Source organism: Leptodactylus fuscus, chromosome 4, assembly GCF_031893055.1.
Source record: "Leptodactylus fuscus isolate aLepFus1 chromosome 4, aLepFus1.hap2, whole genome shotgun sequence".
Taxonomy (NCBI): Eukaryota; Metazoa; Chordata; class Amphibia; order Anura; family Leptodactylidae; genus Leptodactylus; species Leptodactylus fuscus.
Window position 1 is genome coordinate 41,258,783 of NC_134268.1, and position 20,000 is coordinate 41,278,782.

The following is a 20,000-nucleotide window of genomic DNA, read 5'->3' on the forward strand; positions in this document are numbered from 1 at the left end:
GAGGCCCAGATGCTATGGAAATGAAGCCTGCTATTATTAAAAGTAAAAAGCCACAACGCTGGTGGCCACCACGCCCGCTGCGGCTGCAGCTGCTAAGAGTGATAGAGGTACGAATGAGAATACAAGGATTTTGCAAGGACTAAAGAGTGCAAGAGAGAAAGCGAATGTAAAAGAAGCAAGTGTGCAGTGTAAAAAGTGAATGTAAAAATGGCATAGAGGAGAGTGACCCCCTGCTGGTGGAAGTGAGGAAAAGCAAAAGCCTACAGCACCTGGTATTCCCAGGCGGTCTCCCATCCAAGTACTAAGCAGGCCCGACCCTGCTTAGCTTCCGAGATCAGAGGTGTTCAGGGTGGTGTGGCCGTAGGCAGAGACAGGCCTCTTACTTACTCCTCTTCTACTTTGCAGCCTGGCTGCCGGCAGCTCTTTGCACTACTCCACGCTAGGCCTTTTTCTTCACTTTTTGCCTTCTCTTAAGGGAAATTCATATTCCAGCAGGAGCAGTGCAAGGGCTGGGGGCGGCCCTTATACCCACAGGTGTGGTTCAGCAACCAGTCACAGGCCGCAGCCGCCCTCTTTCAAAAGGGCTGGGCGCAGGGTCTGCGCAGGGCTAAGAAACCATCCCGGGGGTGAAAGAAAGAGCAAGCTGGGCCGGAGCCCGTTGTCCAGGAGTCGGCTAAGGAAGAAGGTGAGATGGTTGCCCGTGCCTGGAAGCGAAGCTGCTTTTCAGTCGGCTTCTCTTTTCCTAGGGCACGTTGCCTGCAAAGATGTTCAGCCTGTGTTGCCCTGTAAATTGGTCTGCAGGTTACTAGCTATGGCCTCCAGCCCGGCGGGAGGCCCAGATGCTATGGAAATGAAGCCTGCTATTATTAAAAGTAAAAAGCCACAACGCTGGTGGCCACCATGCCCGCTGCGGCTGCAGCTGCTAAGAGTGATAGCGGTACGAATGAGAATACTAGGATTTTGCAAGGACTAAAGAGTGCAAGAGAGAAAGCGAATGTAAAAGAAGCAAGTGTGCAGTGTAAAAAGTGAATGTAAAAATGGCATAGAGGAGAGTGACCCCCTGCTGGTGGAAGTGAGGAAAAGCAAAAGCCTACAGCACCTGGTATTCCCAGGCGGTCTCCCATCCAAGTACTAACCAGGCCCGACCCTGCTTAGCTTCCGAGATCAGATGAGATCGGGCATGTTCAGGGTGGTGTGGCCGTAGGCAGAGACAGGCCTCTCACTTACTCCTCTTCTACTTTGCAGTCTGGCTGCCGGCAGCTCTTTGCACTACTCCACGCTAGGCCTTTTTCTTCACTTTTTGCCTTCTCTTAAGGGAACTTCATATTCCAGCAGGAGCAGTGCAAGGGCTGGGGGCGGCCCTTATACCCACAGGTGTGGTTCAGCAACCAGTCACAGGCCGCAGCCACTCTCTTTCAAAAGGGCTGGGCGCAGGGTCTGCGCAGGGCTAAGAAACCATCCCGGGGGTGAAAGAAAGAGCAAGCTGGGCCGGAGCCCGTTGTCCAGGAGTCGGCTAAGGAAGAAGGTGAGATGGTTGCCCGTGCCAGGAAGCGAAGCTGCTTTTCAGTCGGCTTCTCTTTTCCTAGGGCGCGTTGCCTGCAAAGATGTTCAGCCTGTGTTGCCCTGTAAATTGGTCTGCAGGTTACTAGCTATGGCCTCCAGCCCGGCGGGCGGCCCAGATGCTATGGAAATGAAGCCTGCTATTATTAAAAGTAAAAAGCCACAACGCTGGTGGCCACCATGCCCGCTGTGGCTGCAGCTGCTAAGAGTGATAGAGGTACGAATGAGAATACTAGGATTTTGCAAGGACTAAAGAGTGCAAGAGAGAAAGCGAATGTAAAAGAAGCAAGTGTGCAGTGTAAAAAGTGAATGTAAAAATGGCATAGAGGAGAGTGACCCCCTGCTGGTGGAAGTGAGGAAAAGCAAAAGCCTACAGCACCTGGTATTCCAAGACGGTCTCCCATCCAAGTACTAACCAGGCCCGACCCTGCTTAGCTTCCGAGATCAGACGAGATCGGGCGTGTTCAGGGTGGTGTGGCCGTAGGCAGAGACAGGCCTCTCACTTACTCCTCTTCTACTTTGCAGCCTGGCTGACGGCAGCTCTTTGCACTACTCCACGCTCGGCCTTTTTCTTCACTTTTTGCCTTCTCTTAAGGGAACTTCATATTCCAGCAGGAGCAGTGCAAGGGCTGGGGGCGGCCCTTATACCCACAGGTGTGGTTCAGCAACCAGTCACAGGCCGCAGCCGCCCTCTTTCAAAAGGGCTGGGCGCAGGGTCTGCGCAGGGCTAAGAAACCATCCCGGGGGTGAAAGAAAGAGCAAGCTGGGCCGGAGCCCGTTGTCCAGGAGTCGGCTAAGGAAGAAGGTGAGATGGTTGCCCGTGCCTGGAAGCGAAGCTGCTTTTCAGTCGGCTTCTCTTTTCCTAGGGCGCGTTGCCTGCAAAGATGTTCAGCCTGTGTTGCCCTGTAAATTGGTCTGCAGGTTACTAGCTATGGCCTCCAGCCCGGCGGGAGGCCCAGATGCTATGGAAATGAAGCCTGCTATTATTAAAAGTAAAAAGCCACAACGCTGGTGGCCACCACGCCCGCTGCGGCTGCAGCTGCAGCTGCTAAGAGTGATAGCGATACGAATGAGAATACTAGGATTTTGCAAGGACTAAAGAGTGCAAGAGAGAAAGCGAATGTAAAAGAAGCAAGTGTGCAGTGTAAAAAGTGAATGTAAAAATGGCATAGAGGAGAGTGACCCCCTGCTGTTGGAAGTGAGGAAAAGCAAAAGCCTACAGCACCTGGTATTCCCAGGCGGTCTCCCATCCAAGTACTAACCAGGCCCGACCCTGCTTAGCTTCCGAGATCAGACAAGATCGGGCGTGTTCAGGGTGGTGTGGCCGTAGGCAGAGACAAGCTTCTCACTTACTCCTCTTCTACTTTGCAGCCTGGCTGCCGACAGCTCTTTGCACTACTCCACGCTCGGCCTTTTTCTTCACTTTTTGCCTTCTCTTAAGAGAACTTCATATTCCAGCAGGAGCAGTGCAAGGGCTGGGGGCGGCCCTTATACCCACAGGTGTGGTTCAGCAACCAGTCACAGGCCGCAGCCGCCCTCTTTCAAAAGGGCTGGGCGCAGGGTCTGCGCAGGGCTAAGAAACCATCCCGGGGGTGAAAGAAAGAGCAAGCTGGGCCGGAGCCCGTTGTCCAGGAGTCGGCTAAGGAAGAAGGTGAGATGGTTGCCCGTGCCTGGAAGCGAAGCTGCTTTTCAGTCGGCTTCTCTTTTCCTAGGGCGCGTTGCCTGCAAAGATGTTCAGCCTGTGTTGCCCTGTAAATTGGTCTGCAGGTTACTAGCTATGGCCTCCAGCCCGGCGGGAGGCCCAGATGCTATGGAAATGAAGCCTGCTATTATTAAAAGTAAAAAGCCACAACGCTGGTGGCCACCACGCCCGCTGCGGCTGCAGCTGCTAAGAGTGATAGAGGTACAAATGAGAATACTAGGATTTTGCAAGGACTAAAGAGTGCAAGAGAGAAAGCGAATGTAAAAGAAGCAAGTGTGCAGTGTAAAAAGTGAATGTAAAAATGGCATAGAGGAGAGTGACCCCCTGCTGGTGGAAGTGAGGAAAAGCAAAAGCCTACAGCACCTGGTATTCCCAGGCGGTCTCCCATCCAAGTACTAACCAGGCCCAACCCTGCTTAGCTTCCAAGATCAGCCGAGATCGGGCGTGTTCAGGGTGGTGTGGTCGTAGGCAGAGACGGGTGTCTCACTTACTCCTCTTCTACTTTGCAGCCTGGCTGCCGGCAGCTCTTTGCACTACTCCAAGCTAGGCCTTTTACTTCACTTTTTGCCTTCTCTTAACTGAACTTCATATTCCAGCAGGAGCAGTGCAAGGGCTGGGGGCGGCCCTTATACCCACAGGTGTGGTTCAGCAACCAGTCACAGGCCGCAGCCGCCCTCTTTCAAAAGGGCTGGGCGCAGAGTCTGCGCATGGCTAAGAAACCATCCCGGGGGTGAAAGAAAGAGCAAGCTGGGCCGGAGCCCGTTGTCCAGGAGTCGGCTAAGGAAGAAGGTGAGATGGTTGCCCGTGCCTGGAAGCAAAGCTGCTTTTCAGTCGGCTTCTCTTTTCTTAGGGCGCGTTGCCTGCAAAGATGTTCAGCCTGTGTTGCCCTGTAAATTGGTCTGCAGGTTACTAGCTATGGCCTCCAGCCCGGCGGGAGGCCCAGATGCTATGGAAATGAAGCCTGCTATTATTAAAAGTAAAAAGCCACAACGCTGGTGGCCACCACGCCCGCTGCGGCTGCAGCTGCAGCTGCTAAGAGTGATAGCGATACGAATGAGAATACTAGGATTTTGCAAGGACTAAAGAGTGCAAGAGAGAAAGCGAATGTAAAAGAAGCAAGTGTGCAGTGTAAAAAGTGAATGTAAAAATGGCATAGAGGAGAGTGACCCCCTGCTGGTGGAAGTGAGGAAAAGCAAAAGCCTACAGCACCTGGTATTCCCAGTCGGTCTCCCATCCAAGTACTAACCAGGCCCGACCCTGCTTAGCTTCCGAGATCAGACAAGATCGGGCGTGTTCAGGGTGGTGTGGCCGTAGGCAGAGACAGGCCTCTCACTTACTCCTCTTCTACTTTGCAGCCTGGCTGCCGGCAGCTCTTTGCACTACTCCACGCTAAGCCTTTTTCTTCACTTTTTGCCTTCTCTTAAGGGAACTTCATATTCCAGCAGGAGCAGTGCAAGGGCTGGGGGCGGCCATTATACCCACAGGTGTGGTTCAGCAACCAGTCACAGGCCACAGCCGCCCTCTTTCAAAAGGGCTGGGCGCAGGGTCTACGCAGGGCTAAGAAACCATCCCGGGGGTGAAAGAAAGAGCAAGCTGGGCCGGAGCCCGTTGTCCAGGAGTCGGCTAAGGAAGAAGGTGAGATGGTTGCCCGTGCCTGGAAGCAAAGCTGCTTTTCAGTCGGCTTCTCTTTTCCTAGGGCGCGTTGCCTGCAAAGATGTTCAGCCTGTGTTGCCCTGTAAATTGGTCTGCAGGTTACTAGCTATGGCCTCCAGCCCGGCGGGAGGCCCAGATGCTATGGAAATGAAGCCTGCTATTATTAAAAGTAAAAAGCCACAACGCTGGTGGCCACCACGCCCGCTGCGGCTGCAGCTGCAGCTGCTAAGAGTGATAGCGATACGAATGAGAATACTAGGATTTTGCAAGGACTAAAGAGTGCAAGAGAGAAAGCGAATGTAAAAGAAGCAAGTGTGCAGTGTAAAAAGTGAATGTAAAAATGGCATAGAGGAGAGTGACCCCCTGCTGGTGGAAGTGAGGAAAAGCAAAAGCCTACAGCACCTGGTATTCCCAGGCGGTCTCCCATCCAAGTACTAACCAGGCCCGACCCTGCTTAGCTTCCGAGATCAGACAAGATCGGGCGTGTGCAGGGTGGTGTGGCCGTAGGCAGAGACAAGCTTCTCACTTACTCCTCTTCTACTTTGCAGCCTGGCTGCCGACAGCTCTTTCCACTACTCCACGCTCGGCCTTTTTCTTCACTTTTTGCCTTCTCTTAAGAGAACTTCATATTCCAGCAGGAGCAGTGCAAGGGCTGGGGGCGGCCCTTATACCCACAGGTGTGGTTCAGCAACCAGTCACAGGCCGCAGCCGCCCTCTTTCAAAAGGGCTGGGCGCAGGGTCTGCGCAGGGCTAAGAAACCATCCCGGGGGTGAAAGAAAGAGCAAGCTGGGCCGGAGCCCGTTGTCCAGGAGTCGGCTAAGGAAGAAGGTGAGATGGTTGCCCGTGCCTGGAAGCGAAGCTGCTTTTCAGTCGGCTTCTCTTTTCCTAGGGCGCGTTGCCTGCAAAGATGTTCAGCCTGTTTTGCCCTGTAAATTGGTCTGCAGGTTACTAGCTATGGCCTCCAGCCCGGCAGGAGGCCCAGATGCTATGGAAATGAAGCCTGCTATTATTAAAAGTAAAAAGCCACAACGCTGGTGGCCACCACGCCCGCTGCGGCTGCAGCTGCTAAGAGTGATAGAGGTACGAATGAGAATACTAGGATTTTGCAAGGACTAAAGAGTGCAAGAGAGAAAGCGAATGTAAAAGAAGCAAGTGTGCAGTGTAAAAAGTGAATGTAAAAATGGCATAGAGAAGAGTGACCCCCTGCTGGTGGAAGTGAGGAAAAGCAAAAGCCTACAGCACCTGGTATTCCCAGGCGGTCTCCCATCCAAGTACTAACCAGGCCCGACCCTGCTTAGCTCCCGAGATCAGACGAGATCGGTCGTGTTCAGGGTGGTGTGGCCGTAGGCAGAGACAGGCCTCTCACTTACTCCTCTTCTACTTTGCAGCCTGGCTGCCGGCAGCTCTTTGCACTACTCCACGCTAAGCCTTTTTCTTCACTTTTTGCCTTCTCTTAAGGGAACTTCATATTCCAGCAGGAGCAGTGCAAGGGCTGGGGGCGGCCCTTATACCCAAAGGTGTGGTTCAGCAACCAGTCACAGGCCGCAGCCGCCCTCTTTCAAAAGGGCTGGGCGCAGGGTCTGCGCAGGGCTAAGAAACCATCCCGGGGGTGAAAGAAAGAGCAAGCTGGGCCGGAGCCCGTTGTCCAGGAGTCGGCTAAGGAAGAAGGTGAGATGGTTGCCCGTGCCTGGAAGCAAAGCTGCTTTTCAGTCGGCTTCTCTTTTCCTAGGGCGCGTTGCCTGCAAAGATGTTCAGCCTGTGTTGCCCTGTAAATTGGTCTGCAGGTTACTAGCTATGGCCTCCAGCCCGGCGGGAGGCCCAGATGCTATGGAAATGAAGCCTGCTATTATTAAAAGTAAAAAGCCACAACGCTGGTGGCCACCACGCCCGCTGCGGCTGCAGCTGCAGCTGCTAAGAGTGATAGCGATACGAATGAGAATACTAGGATTTTGCAAGGACTAAAGAGTGCAAGAGAGAAAGCGAATGTAAAAGAAGCAAGTGTGCAGTGTAAAAAGTGAATGTAAAAATGGCATAGAGGAGAGTGACCCCCTGCTGTTGGAAGTGAGGAAAAGCAAAAGCCTACAGCACCTGGTATTCCCAGGCGGTCTCCCATCCAAGTACTAACCAGGCCCAACCCTGCTTAGCTTCTGAGATCAGACAAGATCGGGCGTGTTCAGGGTGGTGTGGCCGTAGGCAGAGACAAGCTTCTCACTTACTCCTCTTCTACTTTGCAGCCTGGCTGCCGACAGCTCTTTGCACTACTCCACGCTCGGCCTTTTTCTTCACTTTTTGCCTTCTCTTAAGAGAACTTCATATTCCAGCAGGAGCAGTGCAAGGGCTGGGGGCGGCCCTTATACCCACAGGTGTGGTTCAGCAACCAGTCACAGGCCGCAGCCGCCCTCTTTCAAAAGGGCTGGGCGCAGGGTCTGCGCAGGGCTAAGAAACCATCCCGGGGGTGAAAGAAAGAGCAAGCTGGGCCGGAGCCCGTTGTCCAGGAGTCGGCTAAGGAAGAAGGTGAGATGGTTGCCCGTGCCTGGAAGCGAAGCTGCTTTTCAGTCGGCTTCTCTTTTCCTAGGGCGCGTTGCCTGCAAAGATGTTCAGCCTGTGTTGCCCTGTAAATTGGTCTGCAGGTTACTAGCTATGGCCTCCAGCCCGGCGGGAGGCCCAGATGCTATGGAAATGAAGCCTGCTATTATTAAAAGTAAAAAGCCACAACGCTGGTGGCCACCATGCCCGCTGCGGCTGCAGCTGCTAAGAGTGATAGCGGTACGAATGAGAATACTAGGATTTTGCAAGGACTAAAGAGTGCAAGAGAGAAAGCGAATGTAAAAGAAGCAAGTGTGCAGTGTAAAAAGTGAATGTAAAAATGGCATAGAGGAGAGTGACTCCCTGCTGGTAAAAGTGAGGCAAAGCAAAAGCTTACAGCACCTGGTATTCCCAGGCGGTCTCCCATCCAAGTACTAACCAGGCCCGACCCTGCTTAGCTTCCAAGACCAGTCGAGATCAGGAGTGTTCAGGGTGGTGTGGCCGTAGGCAGAGACAGGCCTCTCACTTACTCCTCTTCTACTTTGCAGCCTGGCTGCCGGCAGCTTTTTGCACTACTCCACGCTAGGCCTTTTTCTTCACTTTTTGCCTTCTCTTAAGGGAACTTCATATTCCAGCAGGAGCAGTGCAAGGGCTGGGGGCGGCCCTTGTACCCACAGGTGTGGTTCAGCAACCAGTCACAGGCCGCAGCCGCCCTCTTTCAAAAGGGCTGGGCGCAGGGTCTACGCAGGGCTAAGAAACCATCCCGGGGGGTGAAAGAAAGAGCAAGCTGGGCCGGAGCCCGTTGTCCAGGTGTCGGCTAAGGAAGAAGGTGAGATGGTTGCCCGTGCCTGGAAGCGAAGCTGCTTTTCAGTCGGCTTCTCTTTTCCTAGGGCGCGTTGCCTGCAAAGATGTTCAGCCTGTGTTGCCCTGTAAATTGGTCTGCAGGTTACTAGCTATGGCCTCCAGCCCGGCGGGAGGCCCAGATGCTATGGAAATGAAGCCTGCTATTATTAAAAGTAAAAAGCCACAACGCTGGTGGCCACCACGCCCGCTGTGGCTGCAGCTGCTAAGAGTGATAGAGTTACGAATGAGAATACTAGGATTTTGCAAGGACTAAAGAGTGCAAGAGAGAAAGCGAATGTAAAAGAAGCAAGTGTGCAGTGTAAAAAGTGAATGTAAAAATGGCATAGAGGAGAGTGACCCCCTGCTGGTGGAAGTGAGGAAAAGCAAAAGCCTACAGCACCTGGTATTCCCGGGCGGTCTCCCATCCAAGTACTAACCAGGCCCGACCCTGCTTAGCTTCCGAGATCAGACGAGATCGGGCGTGTTCAGGCTGGTGTGGCCGTAGGCAGAGACAGGCCTCTCACTTACTCCTCTTCTACTTTGCAGCCTGGCTGACGGCAGCTCTTTGCACTACTCCACGCTCGGCCTTTTTCTTCACTTTTTGCCTTCTCTTAAGGGAACTTCATATTCCAGCAGGAGCAGTGCAAGGGCTGGGGGCGGCCCTTATACCCACAGGTGTGGTTCAGCAACCAGTCACAGGCCGCAGCCGCCCTCTTTCAAAAGGGCTGGGCGCAGGGTCTGCGCAGGGCTAAGAAACCATCCCGGGGGTGAAAGAAAGAGCAAGCTGGGCCGGAGCCCGTTGTCCAGGAGTCGGCTAAGGAAGAAGGTGAGATGGTTGCCCGTGCCTGGAAGCGAAGCTGCTTTTCAGTCGGCTTCTCTTTTCCTAGGGCGCGTTGCCTGCAAAGATGTTCAGCCTGTGTTGCCCTGTAAATTGGTCTGCAGGTTACTAGCTATGGCCTCCAGCCCGGCGGGAGGCCCAGATGCTATGGAAATGAAGCCTGCTATTATTAAAAGTAAAAAGCCACAACGCTGGTGGCCACCACGCCCGCTGCGGCTGCAGCTGCAGCTGCTAAGAGTGATAGCGATACGAATGAGAATACTAGGATTTTGCAAGGACTAAAGAGTGCAAGAGAGAAAGCGAATGTAAAAGAAGCAAGTGTGCAGTGTAAAAAGTGAATGTAAAAATGGCATAGAGGAGAGTGACCCCCTGCTGTTGGAAGTGAGGAAAAGCAAAAGCCTACAGCACCTGGTATTCCCAGGCGGTCTCCCATCCAAGTACTAACCAGGCCCGACCCTGCTTAGCTTCCGAGATCAGACAAGATCGGGCGTGTTCAGGGTGGTGTGGCCGTAGGCAGAGACAAGCTTCTCACTTACTCCTCTTCTACTTTGCAGCCTGGCTGCCGACAGCTCTTTGCACTACTCCACGCTCGGCCTTTTTCTTCACTTTTTGCCTTCTCTTAAGAGAACTTCATATTCCAGCAGGAGCAGTGCAAGGGCTGGGGGCGGCCCTTATACCCACAGGTGTGGTTCAGCAACCAGTCACAGGCCGCAGCCGCCCTCTTTCAAAAGGGCTGGGCGCAGGGTCTGCGCAGGGCTAAGAAACCATCCCGGGGGTGAAAGAAAGAGCAAGCTGGGCCGGAGCCCGTTGTCCAGGAGTCGGCTAAGGAAGAAGGTGAGATGGTTGCCCGTGCCTGGAAGCGAAGCTGCTTTTCAGTCGGCTTCTCTTTTCCTAGGGCGCGTTGCCTGCAAAGATGTTCAGCCTGTGTTGCCCTGTAAATTGGTCTGCAGGTTACTAGCTATGGCCTCCAGCCCGGCGGGAGGCCCAGATGCTATGGAAATGAAGCCTGCTATTATTAAAAGTAAAAAGCCACAACGCTGGTGGCCACCACGCCCGCTGCGGCTGCAGCTGCTAAGAGTGATAGAGGTACAAATGAGAATACTAGGATTTTGCAAGGACTAAAGAGTGCAAGAGAGAAAGCGAATGTAAAAGAAGCAAGTGTGCAGTGTAAAAAGTGAATGTAAAAATGGCATAGAGGAGAGTGACCCCCTGCTGGTGGAAGTGAGGAAAAGCAAAAGCCTACAGCACCTGGTATTCCAAGGCGGTCTCCCATCCAAGTACTAACCAGGCCCGACCCTGCTTAGCTTCCGAGATCAGACGAGATCGGGTATGTTCAGGGTGGTGTGGCCGTAGGCAGAGACAGGTCTCTCACTTACTCCTCTTCTACTTTGCAGCCTGGCTGACGGCAGCTCTTTGCACTACTCCACGCTAGGCCTTTTTCTTCACTTTTTGCCTTCTCTTAAGGGAACTTCATATTCCAGCAGGAGCAGTGCAAGGGCTGGGGGCGGCCCTTATACCCACAGGTGTGGTTCAGCAACCAGTCACAGGCCGCAGCCGCCCTCTTTCAAAAGGGCTGGGCGCAGGGTCTGCGCAGGGCTAAGAAACCATCCCGGGGGTGAAAGAAAGAGCAAGCTGGGCCGGAGCCCGTTGTCCAGGAGTCGGCTAAGGAAGAAGGTGAGATGGTTGCCCGTGCCTGGAAGCGAAGCTGCTTTTTAGTCGGCTTCTCTTTTCCTAGGGTTCGTTGCCTGCAAAGATGTTCAGCCTGTGTTGCCCTGTAAATTGGTCTGCAGGTTACTAGCTATGGCCTCCAGCCCGGCGGGAGGCCCAGATGCTATGGAAATGAAGCCTGCTATTATTAAAAGTAAAAAGCCACAACGCTGGTGGCCACCATGCCCGCTGCGGCTGCAGCTGCTAAGAGTGATAGCGGTACGAATGAGAATACTAGGATTTTGCAAGGACTAAAGAGTGCAAGAGAGAAAGCGAATGTAAAAGAAGCAAGTGTGCAGTGTAAAAAGTGAATGTAAAAATGGCATAGAGGAGAGTGACCCCCTGCTGGTGGAAGTGAGGCAAAGCAAAAGCTTACAGCACCTGGTATTCCCAGGCGGTCTCCCATCCAAGTACTAACCAGGCCCGACCCTGCTTAGCTTCTGTAAAATATCTTGTATTTGCCGGTGAGACTTGTGTCCACTGTTAAATATCCGGACCTGGCCTTGTCCACGATAGGAAGAAGTCAGCTTGTTATAAATCAGTGTAGAGGTTTATTAATATCTTGAAGGAAAACACAGGAACAGGGAAAATGTCCAAATAACACAAATATCAGTCAATTGTCAATAGCTTACATCTTCAGAGAAGTTAAATCATCTGGATATCTTGTAGTTACAGCTTGGTTCATGCTTGTCATCTGGTTGGTGGACTTGGGTTGGTTACGACGTCCATGGATGTCCATCTGCCTGGACCACCCACCCTGGTGTTCCCAAAGACAGACCTCCTGGTCTTCCCCTGGTCTTCCCAAAGACAGACCCAGACATGTGTATTTCTTACTCATTTATATTCATGAGAGTGGGTGTTACCTTCCATCTTGTAGCTATGTAAGGAGATTTCTAAAATAGTGTACACTAACCGCACCCATGCACCCAAAATATAAGACTATGATGTCAGTAGAGTGTTAACCCCATGTCTGCTAGAGAATATTGTAAATATATAATATTTAACATTTCCCCCTTTTGAGAGTGAAATATCTGTTTGAACTCTCAAGATATACCATACAACAATATTCATACAATTAGATTATATCTTCTTTCTTCTTTGCTGAATACTGGAACTTAATTTTCATTAATTGTCCATATAACAATAATTTCATCAATTTGCAATAAATTTTGTCATTAATAAATATTATGGTATGTTATGGTAAACTGTGATCAAAGATGAAAACAATTTGATCCACTATCTAACCTACACCTGATGAAGGCTCTTCTTTCATCGTCTGGTCTTCTGGTCATCTCTTCTTCCATCATAATAGAAGGCTTATTACCACAAATGTAGTTCTTGACTTAAAGTCCTTTAGATTTCCTCCGTGTTGTGCAGATATTATAACATTGTCCATTAAAGTTCATATTATCAACAAAGTCCATATGTTATGTTTCACTTTACCAAAACATAGACTGTAGTGGAGTTTTTCCTTCTGTAATTCCCTTGACCACCTGTCACTGTAGAACAACAATGTGACACTTCTGGAGCAATACTGCAAAAGCAAGGCAAGTGTGAATTCTGACATCATCCCTGCTGCTTGTCAGTAAGGTTCAGTCCTGGAATCTCAGTCTCTTGGATACACAATATCTGTGTTCGGGTTTTATCATTCACAACCCTTTTGCTCACCAAACAACTTGAAGTCTTGAAATAGAGAAGATTCCACCAAACATTGATGTGGACGTCTTTATATCTGTCCAATCATCAGCTGATCAAAGGTTCAAACCTCCAGTAATAATTTTTAAACACAGTCCTTGGCATAAGCTTAAGCATATAGCATCATACCTTCAGATTTTGTCTTTTCCCGCACATCTTCTTCTTGTAACTGTTAAAGTCTTTTTATTAACATTTGATATCAAACTTTATCATAATCTTGGACTTGATTGAAGATAAGTTTTCTTTCCCTAATAACCAAGCCAAATTAGGCAATTTACTAAACTATAATATCACAGTGTACCATACCATTCATTTATATATCATACTTCTCTTTATATTGTATCAATATTTATATTCGACTTGTAAAATATTGATATTCAATACATTTATCAAACTATCAGATAATCAGATAATAGTACTTTGGATACAATTATCTATGTAAACATCATATATCAACATATATCTTTATATCTATATGCATGAATATATATGTGTACTTTACTTGTGATGACAAATTGCAACATGACTTTGAAATATAATGTGATTTCATTATTACCATTCTATAGACATTCACAATATTTATTCTTTAGTTAGAACTTTTCACCAATTATACTAAACATATGTTCCTATATGAATGTGTTATCATACTTATCATACATTTTCTAAAGTTTAGTCACTTTATTTACCTTTTTTAATAAGAAATAATTTTATTTTGAACATTACTTTATTAAATATCATTGTGTTCTTTATCTGAGACACAATATTAACCCTTTATTCATAAAACGTATGTGCCTAAAGTTTCCTCTTAACACCTCGTCTCTTCACAGACTCCTGTGACCTTTTTCACCTTTCAGATACCTCCAATACCAAGAATAGAGACAAGACTTAAGACACTTGACTCTGTCTTACACTTAACTGTATATATTCTTGTGTACTGGCTGTATATGAATACCATATATATGAAATAAGTATATAAAACATAAACATTTCAAAATATGTCACATCCTATAATCAGAAGTTTAAAGAATAAACCAGAGACTATCTCTCTTGATATCCCATATCCTTTGATGATATTATACTTCTCCTTTCATGAAGATGATTAGCTTATCTTATTTGCATATAAGACACTTATGTTTTCCCAAATTTTTTTTTTCCAATGTTTGTTTTCCCAATGTTTGTAGATGTTGATGTGTGTAAGTGTATGCAAGTGTGTGCATACATGTAAGAATACATAATCAATAATAATACAATAAAACAATAATACAATACTGGCTATAGCTAACTAGATTTTCCCACCATAACTAATATATTTATTATCCCATGATCCAATTACCCCAATAAACCTTTATTATTTGTCAGGTTTGAACAAATATATTGAAGATTATCTGTATCTTCTCAAAAGCTACTTTTTCCTACAGAATGTTCACCTAAAATAACCTTGCTTTGTAGTGCAGCTGTCACCTTTTCTCTCAGCTCATGTGACTTAAACACTTGGTTTTCCTGTAGGTATAAACATATGAGGTTCCTTTCAATGGATTTCACATATATTTGCTAATTTCCCAATTTAATATAGAGGATCATATAAGATAAAAAATAGAAAGAAATAGAAAATAGTAGAAAAAGAAAATAGACAGTAGAAAGAAAATAGACGTCTCTTTGTTGGATATATTTTCCTTTTTTCCTTGTTGGATGCATCCTGATTTTCTTAGGCCTAGTTGTGATGTCACAGATCTGTTGTATACACGAGTCGACTCGACACATAACACATAACACTTATACTGACCAGCCCATTAGGGTCACAGGTCACAATGTGTTGCTGTCAATCAACTGACCACATGAACGAACACTTAATTCACAATAAGTAAGAGCTCCATGCCTAGTTACATGCCTTTAAACAAAATGGATTATAACTTGAAAATCCTAAAAACATGGACTTTACATGAAACTATTGAAAAACATGCTTAAGGTAAGTTATAACTTATATCACTTTATCATGCATTGTTATTAGTCACACCATGTTAATCTGTTTACTCATTAATAGTTAGACACTCCATGCATTCTTTTGGCTAGAAGGAAAGAATGATGAATGAATGAATGGACATCACTGATTGAACTGATCCATTTTCCATGTATGACATTTCTGATCTGAAAAATAGATAAACTTTAGCAAAAACCAAATTAATACAATAATGATTTTAACCAATGGAAAGTTTAATAACTTTATGAATTCCTAATACTATTTGATCATATTCATATATTGTACATATATTCATATACATGCCATATATTCATATATTGTACATAACGTTCCTCCTCTCTCTGCATCTAGAGAGTGGGCTATGACAAAAAGTCTTCACCACACATCAGGCTCTCCTCCTGTGTGTATACATATATTATGATTATGATCCATAGTATTATTCACAATAGCATAATTAGGATTATTTATGAACATCATCACATAATCATGTGAGTTATACCTGATCATTGGACTTCTCCTCATATAAAAGGGATTTCTCTTTATATAGCCAAATAGTACATAAGTAAATCTCAATAGACAGTCATTCCTTCAGAGATACTTTTAAATTCGACCCCTGACCTCCTTTCAGATATATATTTTTAAGTTAAACCCATGAACTTCCTGTCAACACGTCCATCCATAATAGCCTCGCCAGGTCATGAGAGAATGCCAAGCTTGCCCTTTTCCTAAGAATATAAGACAGGTCAGATGCCATTGGGTTACTGAAAAGATCTGACATTTTGGAGACAACTGGTCCCTTCCCAGATACATTCCTTTGCAGATACTCAATAGATTTGGTTGGCTGCAATTCTTTAATTTCAGTTAATACTGGAATTTCAATTTGTGGATTTTCCTGCATGGCATATGGTTTATATGCAACATGTAATTTCCTACGTTTCTCATAGATTTTGTCACTTTGGCCAATACCTTTCCTCCTACAAATAGGGGACACTATAACCGGATTTGACAGATGCCTTTTAATAGGCTTTGCTTTTTGCTTTGGACATACTCGGTTTGCATTTGACATATGTTTCTGATGTCTTCTGGCCATGTCCAATAAACTAGCAGCTTCAAATAAAGTCTTCTTATCTGAGGCACTGGCAAGGGTGACTGCATCCAAGAATTTGAACTTTTTAACAAAACTTTTCACCATAGATGAAGAGTTCACCTTTTGAATGACAGTTTTGTATGTCCTTTCAAATTTAGACATGAATGCATATGTACATTCTTTTCTGCCAATCTTTATCTCATTCAGTATGTCAGGTGTTGGCATGCTGTCACCTCTAGTGCACCAGATTAATTTCTTTAATCTCTCCACATCACTGTCTTTTAACCAATCATTTGACTCGTTATCATAAGACATTTTTGCAGATAAACGTTCTGTAAAATCAATAGGAAGCCATAATTTAAACAGTTTATTTCTCTGTTCAATATTTAGATCAAATTTCTCTGCATGGCTTTCAAAAATTTCTGAGTTTCTACACACATGGATCTTTACATCATATGTGGGAATGGCTTTACTCAGATTCATCAAATATTCCTGAGATTTTAATTTCAATTTAGTTTCTTGTATCATTTGTTCCTCACCATCTATGGCCATTACTGCCACATGGTGCTCTTTATCAACATATTGAGATTTCTCATCTGTCTGAACAGATTTATGCATACTATTACTTAATTTCTTTTCTGTTACCATGTCATTAAAAATCTTTACCAAAGAAGCTATATTCCTAAATACCTGCTTCTCTTTTGTAGAACAAATTCTATTTTCAATCTTAGAATTTGCCTGCTCACATTGTGTATACAAATCTTGCCATATACTCGCTAAATTGTCACTAGACACAATTTTAAACTCAACGTTACACTTTTTAGACAATGACTCTAATTTTTCCATACTTTAAAAGTAAAATCTTTACTTACCACTGTAGAAAGCTTCACCTTCAGCTTATCCTTCGAACAGTTGGTCCCTGTCATCAGAACGTCTCAGTACGTCTGGCACTTGTGGTCCTTCTGTGTTTCCTCACAGGCTTTCCTCACACAGGCTTCCGTATCATATAACACGTACAACAGTCATCTGTATCTCACCAATATAGGTTCTTTTTCGAAGTCTTCCTGAATCTTGCAATTCATACAACTTGCAAAATACTCCTCTCTTCCCCCTTAATTGCAAGTGAACGGAACGAGAAAAACAGGAAAAAAAAAACGACCGTGCTGGCTCGCCACTGTTAAATATCTTGTATTTGCCGGTGAGACTTGTGTCCACTGTTAAATATCCGGACCTGGCCTTGTCCACGATAGGAAGAAGTCAGCTTGTTATAAATCAGTGTAGAGGTTTATTAATATCTTGAAGGAAAACACAGGAACAGGGAAAATGTCCAAATAACACAAATATCAGTCAATTGTCAATAGCTTACATCTTCAGAGAAGTTAAATCATCTGGATATCTTGTAGTTACAGCTTGGTTCATGCTTGTCATCTGGTGGGTGGACTTGGGTTGGTTACGACGTCCATGGATGTCCATCTGCCTGGACCACCCACCCTGGTGTTCCCAAAGACAGACCTCCTGGTCTTCCCCTGGTCTTCCCAAAGACAGACCCAGACATGTGTATTTCTTACTCATTTATATTCATGAGAGTGGGTGTTACCTTCCATCTTGTAGCTATGTAAGGAGATTTCTAAAATAGTGTACACTAACCGCACCCATGCACCCAAAATATAAGACTATGATGTCAGTAGAGTGTTAACCCCATGTCTGCTAGAGAATATTGTAAATATATAATATTTAACAGCTTCCAAGACCAGTCGAGATCAGGCGTGTTCAGGGTGGTGTGGCCGTAGGCAGAGACAGGCCTCTCACTTACTCCTCTTCTACTTTGCAGCCTGGCTGCCGGCAGCTTTTTGCACTACTCCACGCTAGGCCTTTTTCTTCACTTTTTGCCTTCTCTTAAGGGAACTTCATATTCCAGCAGGAGCAGTGCAAGGGCTGGGGGCGGCCCTTATACCCACAGGTGTGGTTCAGCAACCAGTCACAGGCCGCAGCCGCCCTCTTTCAAAAGGGCTGGGCGCAGGGTCTACGCAGGGCTAAGAAACCATCCCGGGGGTGAAAGAAAGAGCAAGTTGGGCCGGAGCCCGTTGTCCAGGAGTCGGCTAAGGAAGAAGGTGAGATGGTTGCCCGTGCCTGGAAGCGAAGCTGCTTTTCAGTCGGCTTCTCTTTTCCTAGGGCGCGTTGCCTGCAAAGATGTTCAGCCTGTGTTGCCCTGTAAATTGGTCTGCAGGTTACTAGCTATGGCCTCCAGCCCGGCGGGAGGCCCAGATGCTATGGAAATGAAGCCTGCTATTATTAAAAGTAAAAAGCCACAACGCTGGTGGCCAGCACGCCCGCTGCGGCCGCGGCTGCAGCTGCTAAGAGTGAAAGCGATACGAATGAGAATACTAGGATTTTGCAAGGACTAAAGAGTGCAAGAGAGAAAGCGAATGTAAAAGAAGCAAGTGTGCAGTGTAAAAAGTGAATGTAAAAATGGCATAGAGGAGAGTGACCCCCTGCTGGTGGAAGTGAGGAAAAGCAAAAGCCTACAGCACCTGGTATTCCCAGGCGGTCTTTCAACCAAGTACTAACCAGGCCCAACCCTGCTTAGCTTCCAAGATCAGCCGAGATCGGGCGTGTTCAGGGTGGTGTGGTCGTAGGCAGAGACGGGCGTCTCACTTATTCCTCTTCTACTTTGCAGCCTGGCTGCCGGCAGCTCTTTGCACTACTCCAAGCTAGGCCTTTTACTTCACTTTTTGCCTTCTCTTAACTGAACTTCATATTCCAGCAGGAGCAGTGCAAGGGCTGGGGGCGGCCCTTATACCCACAGGTGTGGTTCAGCAACCAGTCACAGGCCGCAGCCGCCCTCTTTCAAAAGGGCTGGGCGCAGGGTCTGCGCAGGGCTAAGAAACCATCCCTGGGGTGAAAGAAAGAGCAAGCTGGGCCGGAGCCCGTTGTCCAGGAGTCGGCTAAGGAAGAAGGTGAGATGGTTGCCCGTGCCTGGAAGCGAAGCTGCTTTTCAGTCGGCTTCTCTTTTCCTAGGGCGCGTTGCCTGCAAAGATGTTCAGCCTGTGTTGCCCTGTAAATTGGTCTGCAGGTTACTAGCTATGGCCTCCAGCCCGGCGGGAGGCCCAGATGCTATGGAAATGAAGCCTTCTATTATTAAAAGTAAAAAGCCACAACGCTGGTGGCCACCACGCCCGCTGCGGCTGAAGCTGCTAAGAGTGATAGAGGTACGAATGAGAATACTAGGATTTTGCAAGGACTAAAGAGTGCAAGAGAGAAAGCGAATGTAAAAGAAGCAAGTGTGCAGTGTAAAAAGTGAATGTAAAAATGGCATAGAGGAGAGTGACCCCCTGCTGGTGGAAGTGAGGAAAAGCAAAAGCCTACAGCACCTGGTATTCCCAGGCGGTCTCCCATCCAAGTACTAACCAGGCCCGACCCTTCTTAGCTTCCAAGATCAGGCGTGTTCAGGGTGGTGTGGCCGTAGGCAGAGACAAGCCTCTCAGTTACTCCTCTTCTACTTTACAGCCTGGCTGACGGCAGCTCTTTGCACTACTCCACGCTAGGCCTTTTTCTTCACTTTTTGCCTTCTCTTAAGGGAACTTCATATTCCAGCAGGAGCAGTGCAAGGGCTGGGGGCGGCCCTTATACCCACAGGTGTGGTTCAGCAACCAGTCACAGGCCGCAGCCGCCCTCTTTCAAAAGGGCTGGGCGCAGGGTCTGCGCAGGGCTAAGAAACCATCCCGGGGGTGAAAGAAAGAGCAAGCTGGGCCGGAGCCCGTTGTCCAGGAGTCGGCTAAGGAAGAAGGTGAGATGGTTGCCCGTGCCTGGAAGCGAAACTGCTTTGCAGTCGGCTTCTCTTTTCCTAGGGCGCGTTGCCTGCAAAGATGTTCAGCCTGTGTTGCCCTGTAAATTGGTCTGCAGGTTACTAGCTATGGCCTCCAGCCCGGCGGGAGGCCCAGATGCTATGGAAATGAAGCCTGCTATTATTAAAAGTAAAAAGCCACAACGCTGGTGGCCACCACGCCCGCTGTGGCTGCAGCTGCTAAGAGTGATAGAGGTATGAATAAGAATACTAGGATTTTGCAAGGACTAAAGAGTGCAAGAGAGAAAGCGAATGTAAAAGAAGCAAGTGTGCAGTGTAAAAAGTGAATGTAAAAATGGCATAGAGGAGAGTGACCCCCTGCTGGTGGAAGTGAGGAAAAGCAAAAGCCTACAGCACCTGGTATTCCCAGTCGGTCTCCCATCCAAGTACTAACCAGGCCCGACCCTGCTTAGCTTCCGAGATCAGGCGTGTTCAGGGTGGTGTGGCCGTAGGCAGAGACAGGCCTCTCACTTACTACTCTTCTACTTTGCAGCCTGGCTGCCGGCAGCTCTTTGCACTACTCCACGCTAAGCCTTTTTCTTCACTTTTTGCCTTCTCTTAAGGGAA

The 20,000-nt window shown here is 47.6% G+C and overlaps 12 non-coding genes and 4 pseudogenes across 12 annotated transcripts; all 16 read right to left on the reverse strand.

The window, feature by feature from the left end:
• Positions 1 to 257: 257 nt before the first annotated feature.
• Positions 258 to 366, reverse strand: LOC142201559 (5S ribosomal RNA; annotated as a pseudogene).
• Positions 367 to 1,087: 721 nt separating this feature from the next.
• LOC142201634 (5S ribosomal RNA) lies at positions 1,088 to 1,206 on the reverse strand. The gene has a single exon (XR_012715558.1). It is a non-coding gene; the product is annotated as a 5S ribosomal RNA (ribosomal RNA).
• A 721-nt stretch (positions 1,207 to 1,927) lies between these two features.
• LOC142201841 (5S ribosomal RNA) lies at positions 1,928 to 2,046 on the reverse strand. Its single transcript, XR_012715729.1, has one exon. It is a non-coding gene; the product is annotated as a 5S ribosomal RNA (ribosomal RNA).
• Positions 2,047 to 2,773: 727 nt separating this feature from the next.
• LOC142201836 (5S ribosomal RNA) lies at positions 2,774 to 2,892 on the reverse strand. The gene has a single exon (XR_012715724.1). It is a non-coding gene; the product is annotated as a 5S ribosomal RNA (ribosomal RNA).
• A 721-nt stretch (positions 2,893 to 3,613) lies between these two features.
• On the reverse strand, positions 3,614 to 3,732 carry LOC142202108 (5S ribosomal RNA). Its single transcript, XR_012715984.1, has one exon. It is a non-coding gene; the product is annotated as a 5S ribosomal RNA (ribosomal RNA).
• A 727-nt stretch (positions 3,733 to 4,459) lies between these two features.
• Positions 4,460 to 4,578, reverse strand: LOC142201969 (5S ribosomal RNA). The gene has a single exon (XR_012715850.1). It is a non-coding gene; the product is annotated as a 5S ribosomal RNA (ribosomal RNA).
• Positions 4,579 to 5,305: 727 nt separating this feature from the next.
• Positions 5,306 to 5,424, reverse strand: LOC142201935 (5S ribosomal RNA). The gene has a single exon (XR_012715818.1). It is a non-coding gene; the product is annotated as a 5S ribosomal RNA (ribosomal RNA).
• A 721-nt stretch (positions 5,425 to 6,145) lies between these two features.
• On the reverse strand, positions 6,146 to 6,264 carry LOC142201996 (5S ribosomal RNA). The gene has a single exon (XR_012715876.1). It is a non-coding gene; the product is annotated as a 5S ribosomal RNA (ribosomal RNA).
• Positions 6,265 to 6,991: 727 nt separating this feature from the next.
• On the reverse strand, positions 6,992 to 7,110 carry LOC142202007 (5S ribosomal RNA). The gene has a single exon (XR_012715886.1). It is a non-coding gene; the product is annotated as a 5S ribosomal RNA (ribosomal RNA).
• Positions 7,111 to 7,831: 721 nt separating this feature from the next.
• LOC142202190 (5S ribosomal RNA) lies at positions 7,832 to 7,950 on the reverse strand. The gene has a single exon (XR_012716062.1). It is a non-coding gene; the product is annotated as a 5S ribosomal RNA (ribosomal RNA).
• A 722-nt stretch (positions 7,951 to 8,672) lies between these two features.
• On the reverse strand, positions 8,673 to 8,791 carry LOC142201968 (5S ribosomal RNA). The gene has a single exon (XR_012715849.1). It is a non-coding gene; the product is annotated as a 5S ribosomal RNA (ribosomal RNA).
• Positions 8,792 to 9,518: 727 nt separating this feature from the next.
• Positions 9,519 to 9,637, reverse strand: LOC142201837 (5S ribosomal RNA). Its single transcript, XR_012715725.1, has one exon. It is a non-coding gene; the product is annotated as a 5S ribosomal RNA (ribosomal RNA).
• Positions 9,638 to 10,358: 721 nt separating this feature from the next.
• LOC142201809 (5S ribosomal RNA) lies at positions 10,359 to 10,477 on the reverse strand. The gene has a single exon (XR_012715698.1). It is a non-coding gene; the product is annotated as a 5S ribosomal RNA (ribosomal RNA).
• A 7,631-nt stretch (positions 10,478 to 18,108) lies between these two features.
• Positions 18,109 to 18,227, reverse strand: LOC142201438 (5S ribosomal RNA; annotated as a pseudogene).
• Positions 18,228 to 18,948: 721 nt separating this feature from the next.
• On the reverse strand, positions 18,949 to 19,057 carry LOC142201553 (5S ribosomal RNA; annotated as a pseudogene).
• A 721-nt stretch (positions 19,058 to 19,778) lies between these two features.
• LOC142201447 (5S ribosomal RNA) lies at positions 19,779 to 19,887 on the reverse strand (annotated as a pseudogene).
• Between the last annotated feature and the right edge of the window lie 113 nt (positions 19,888 to 20,000).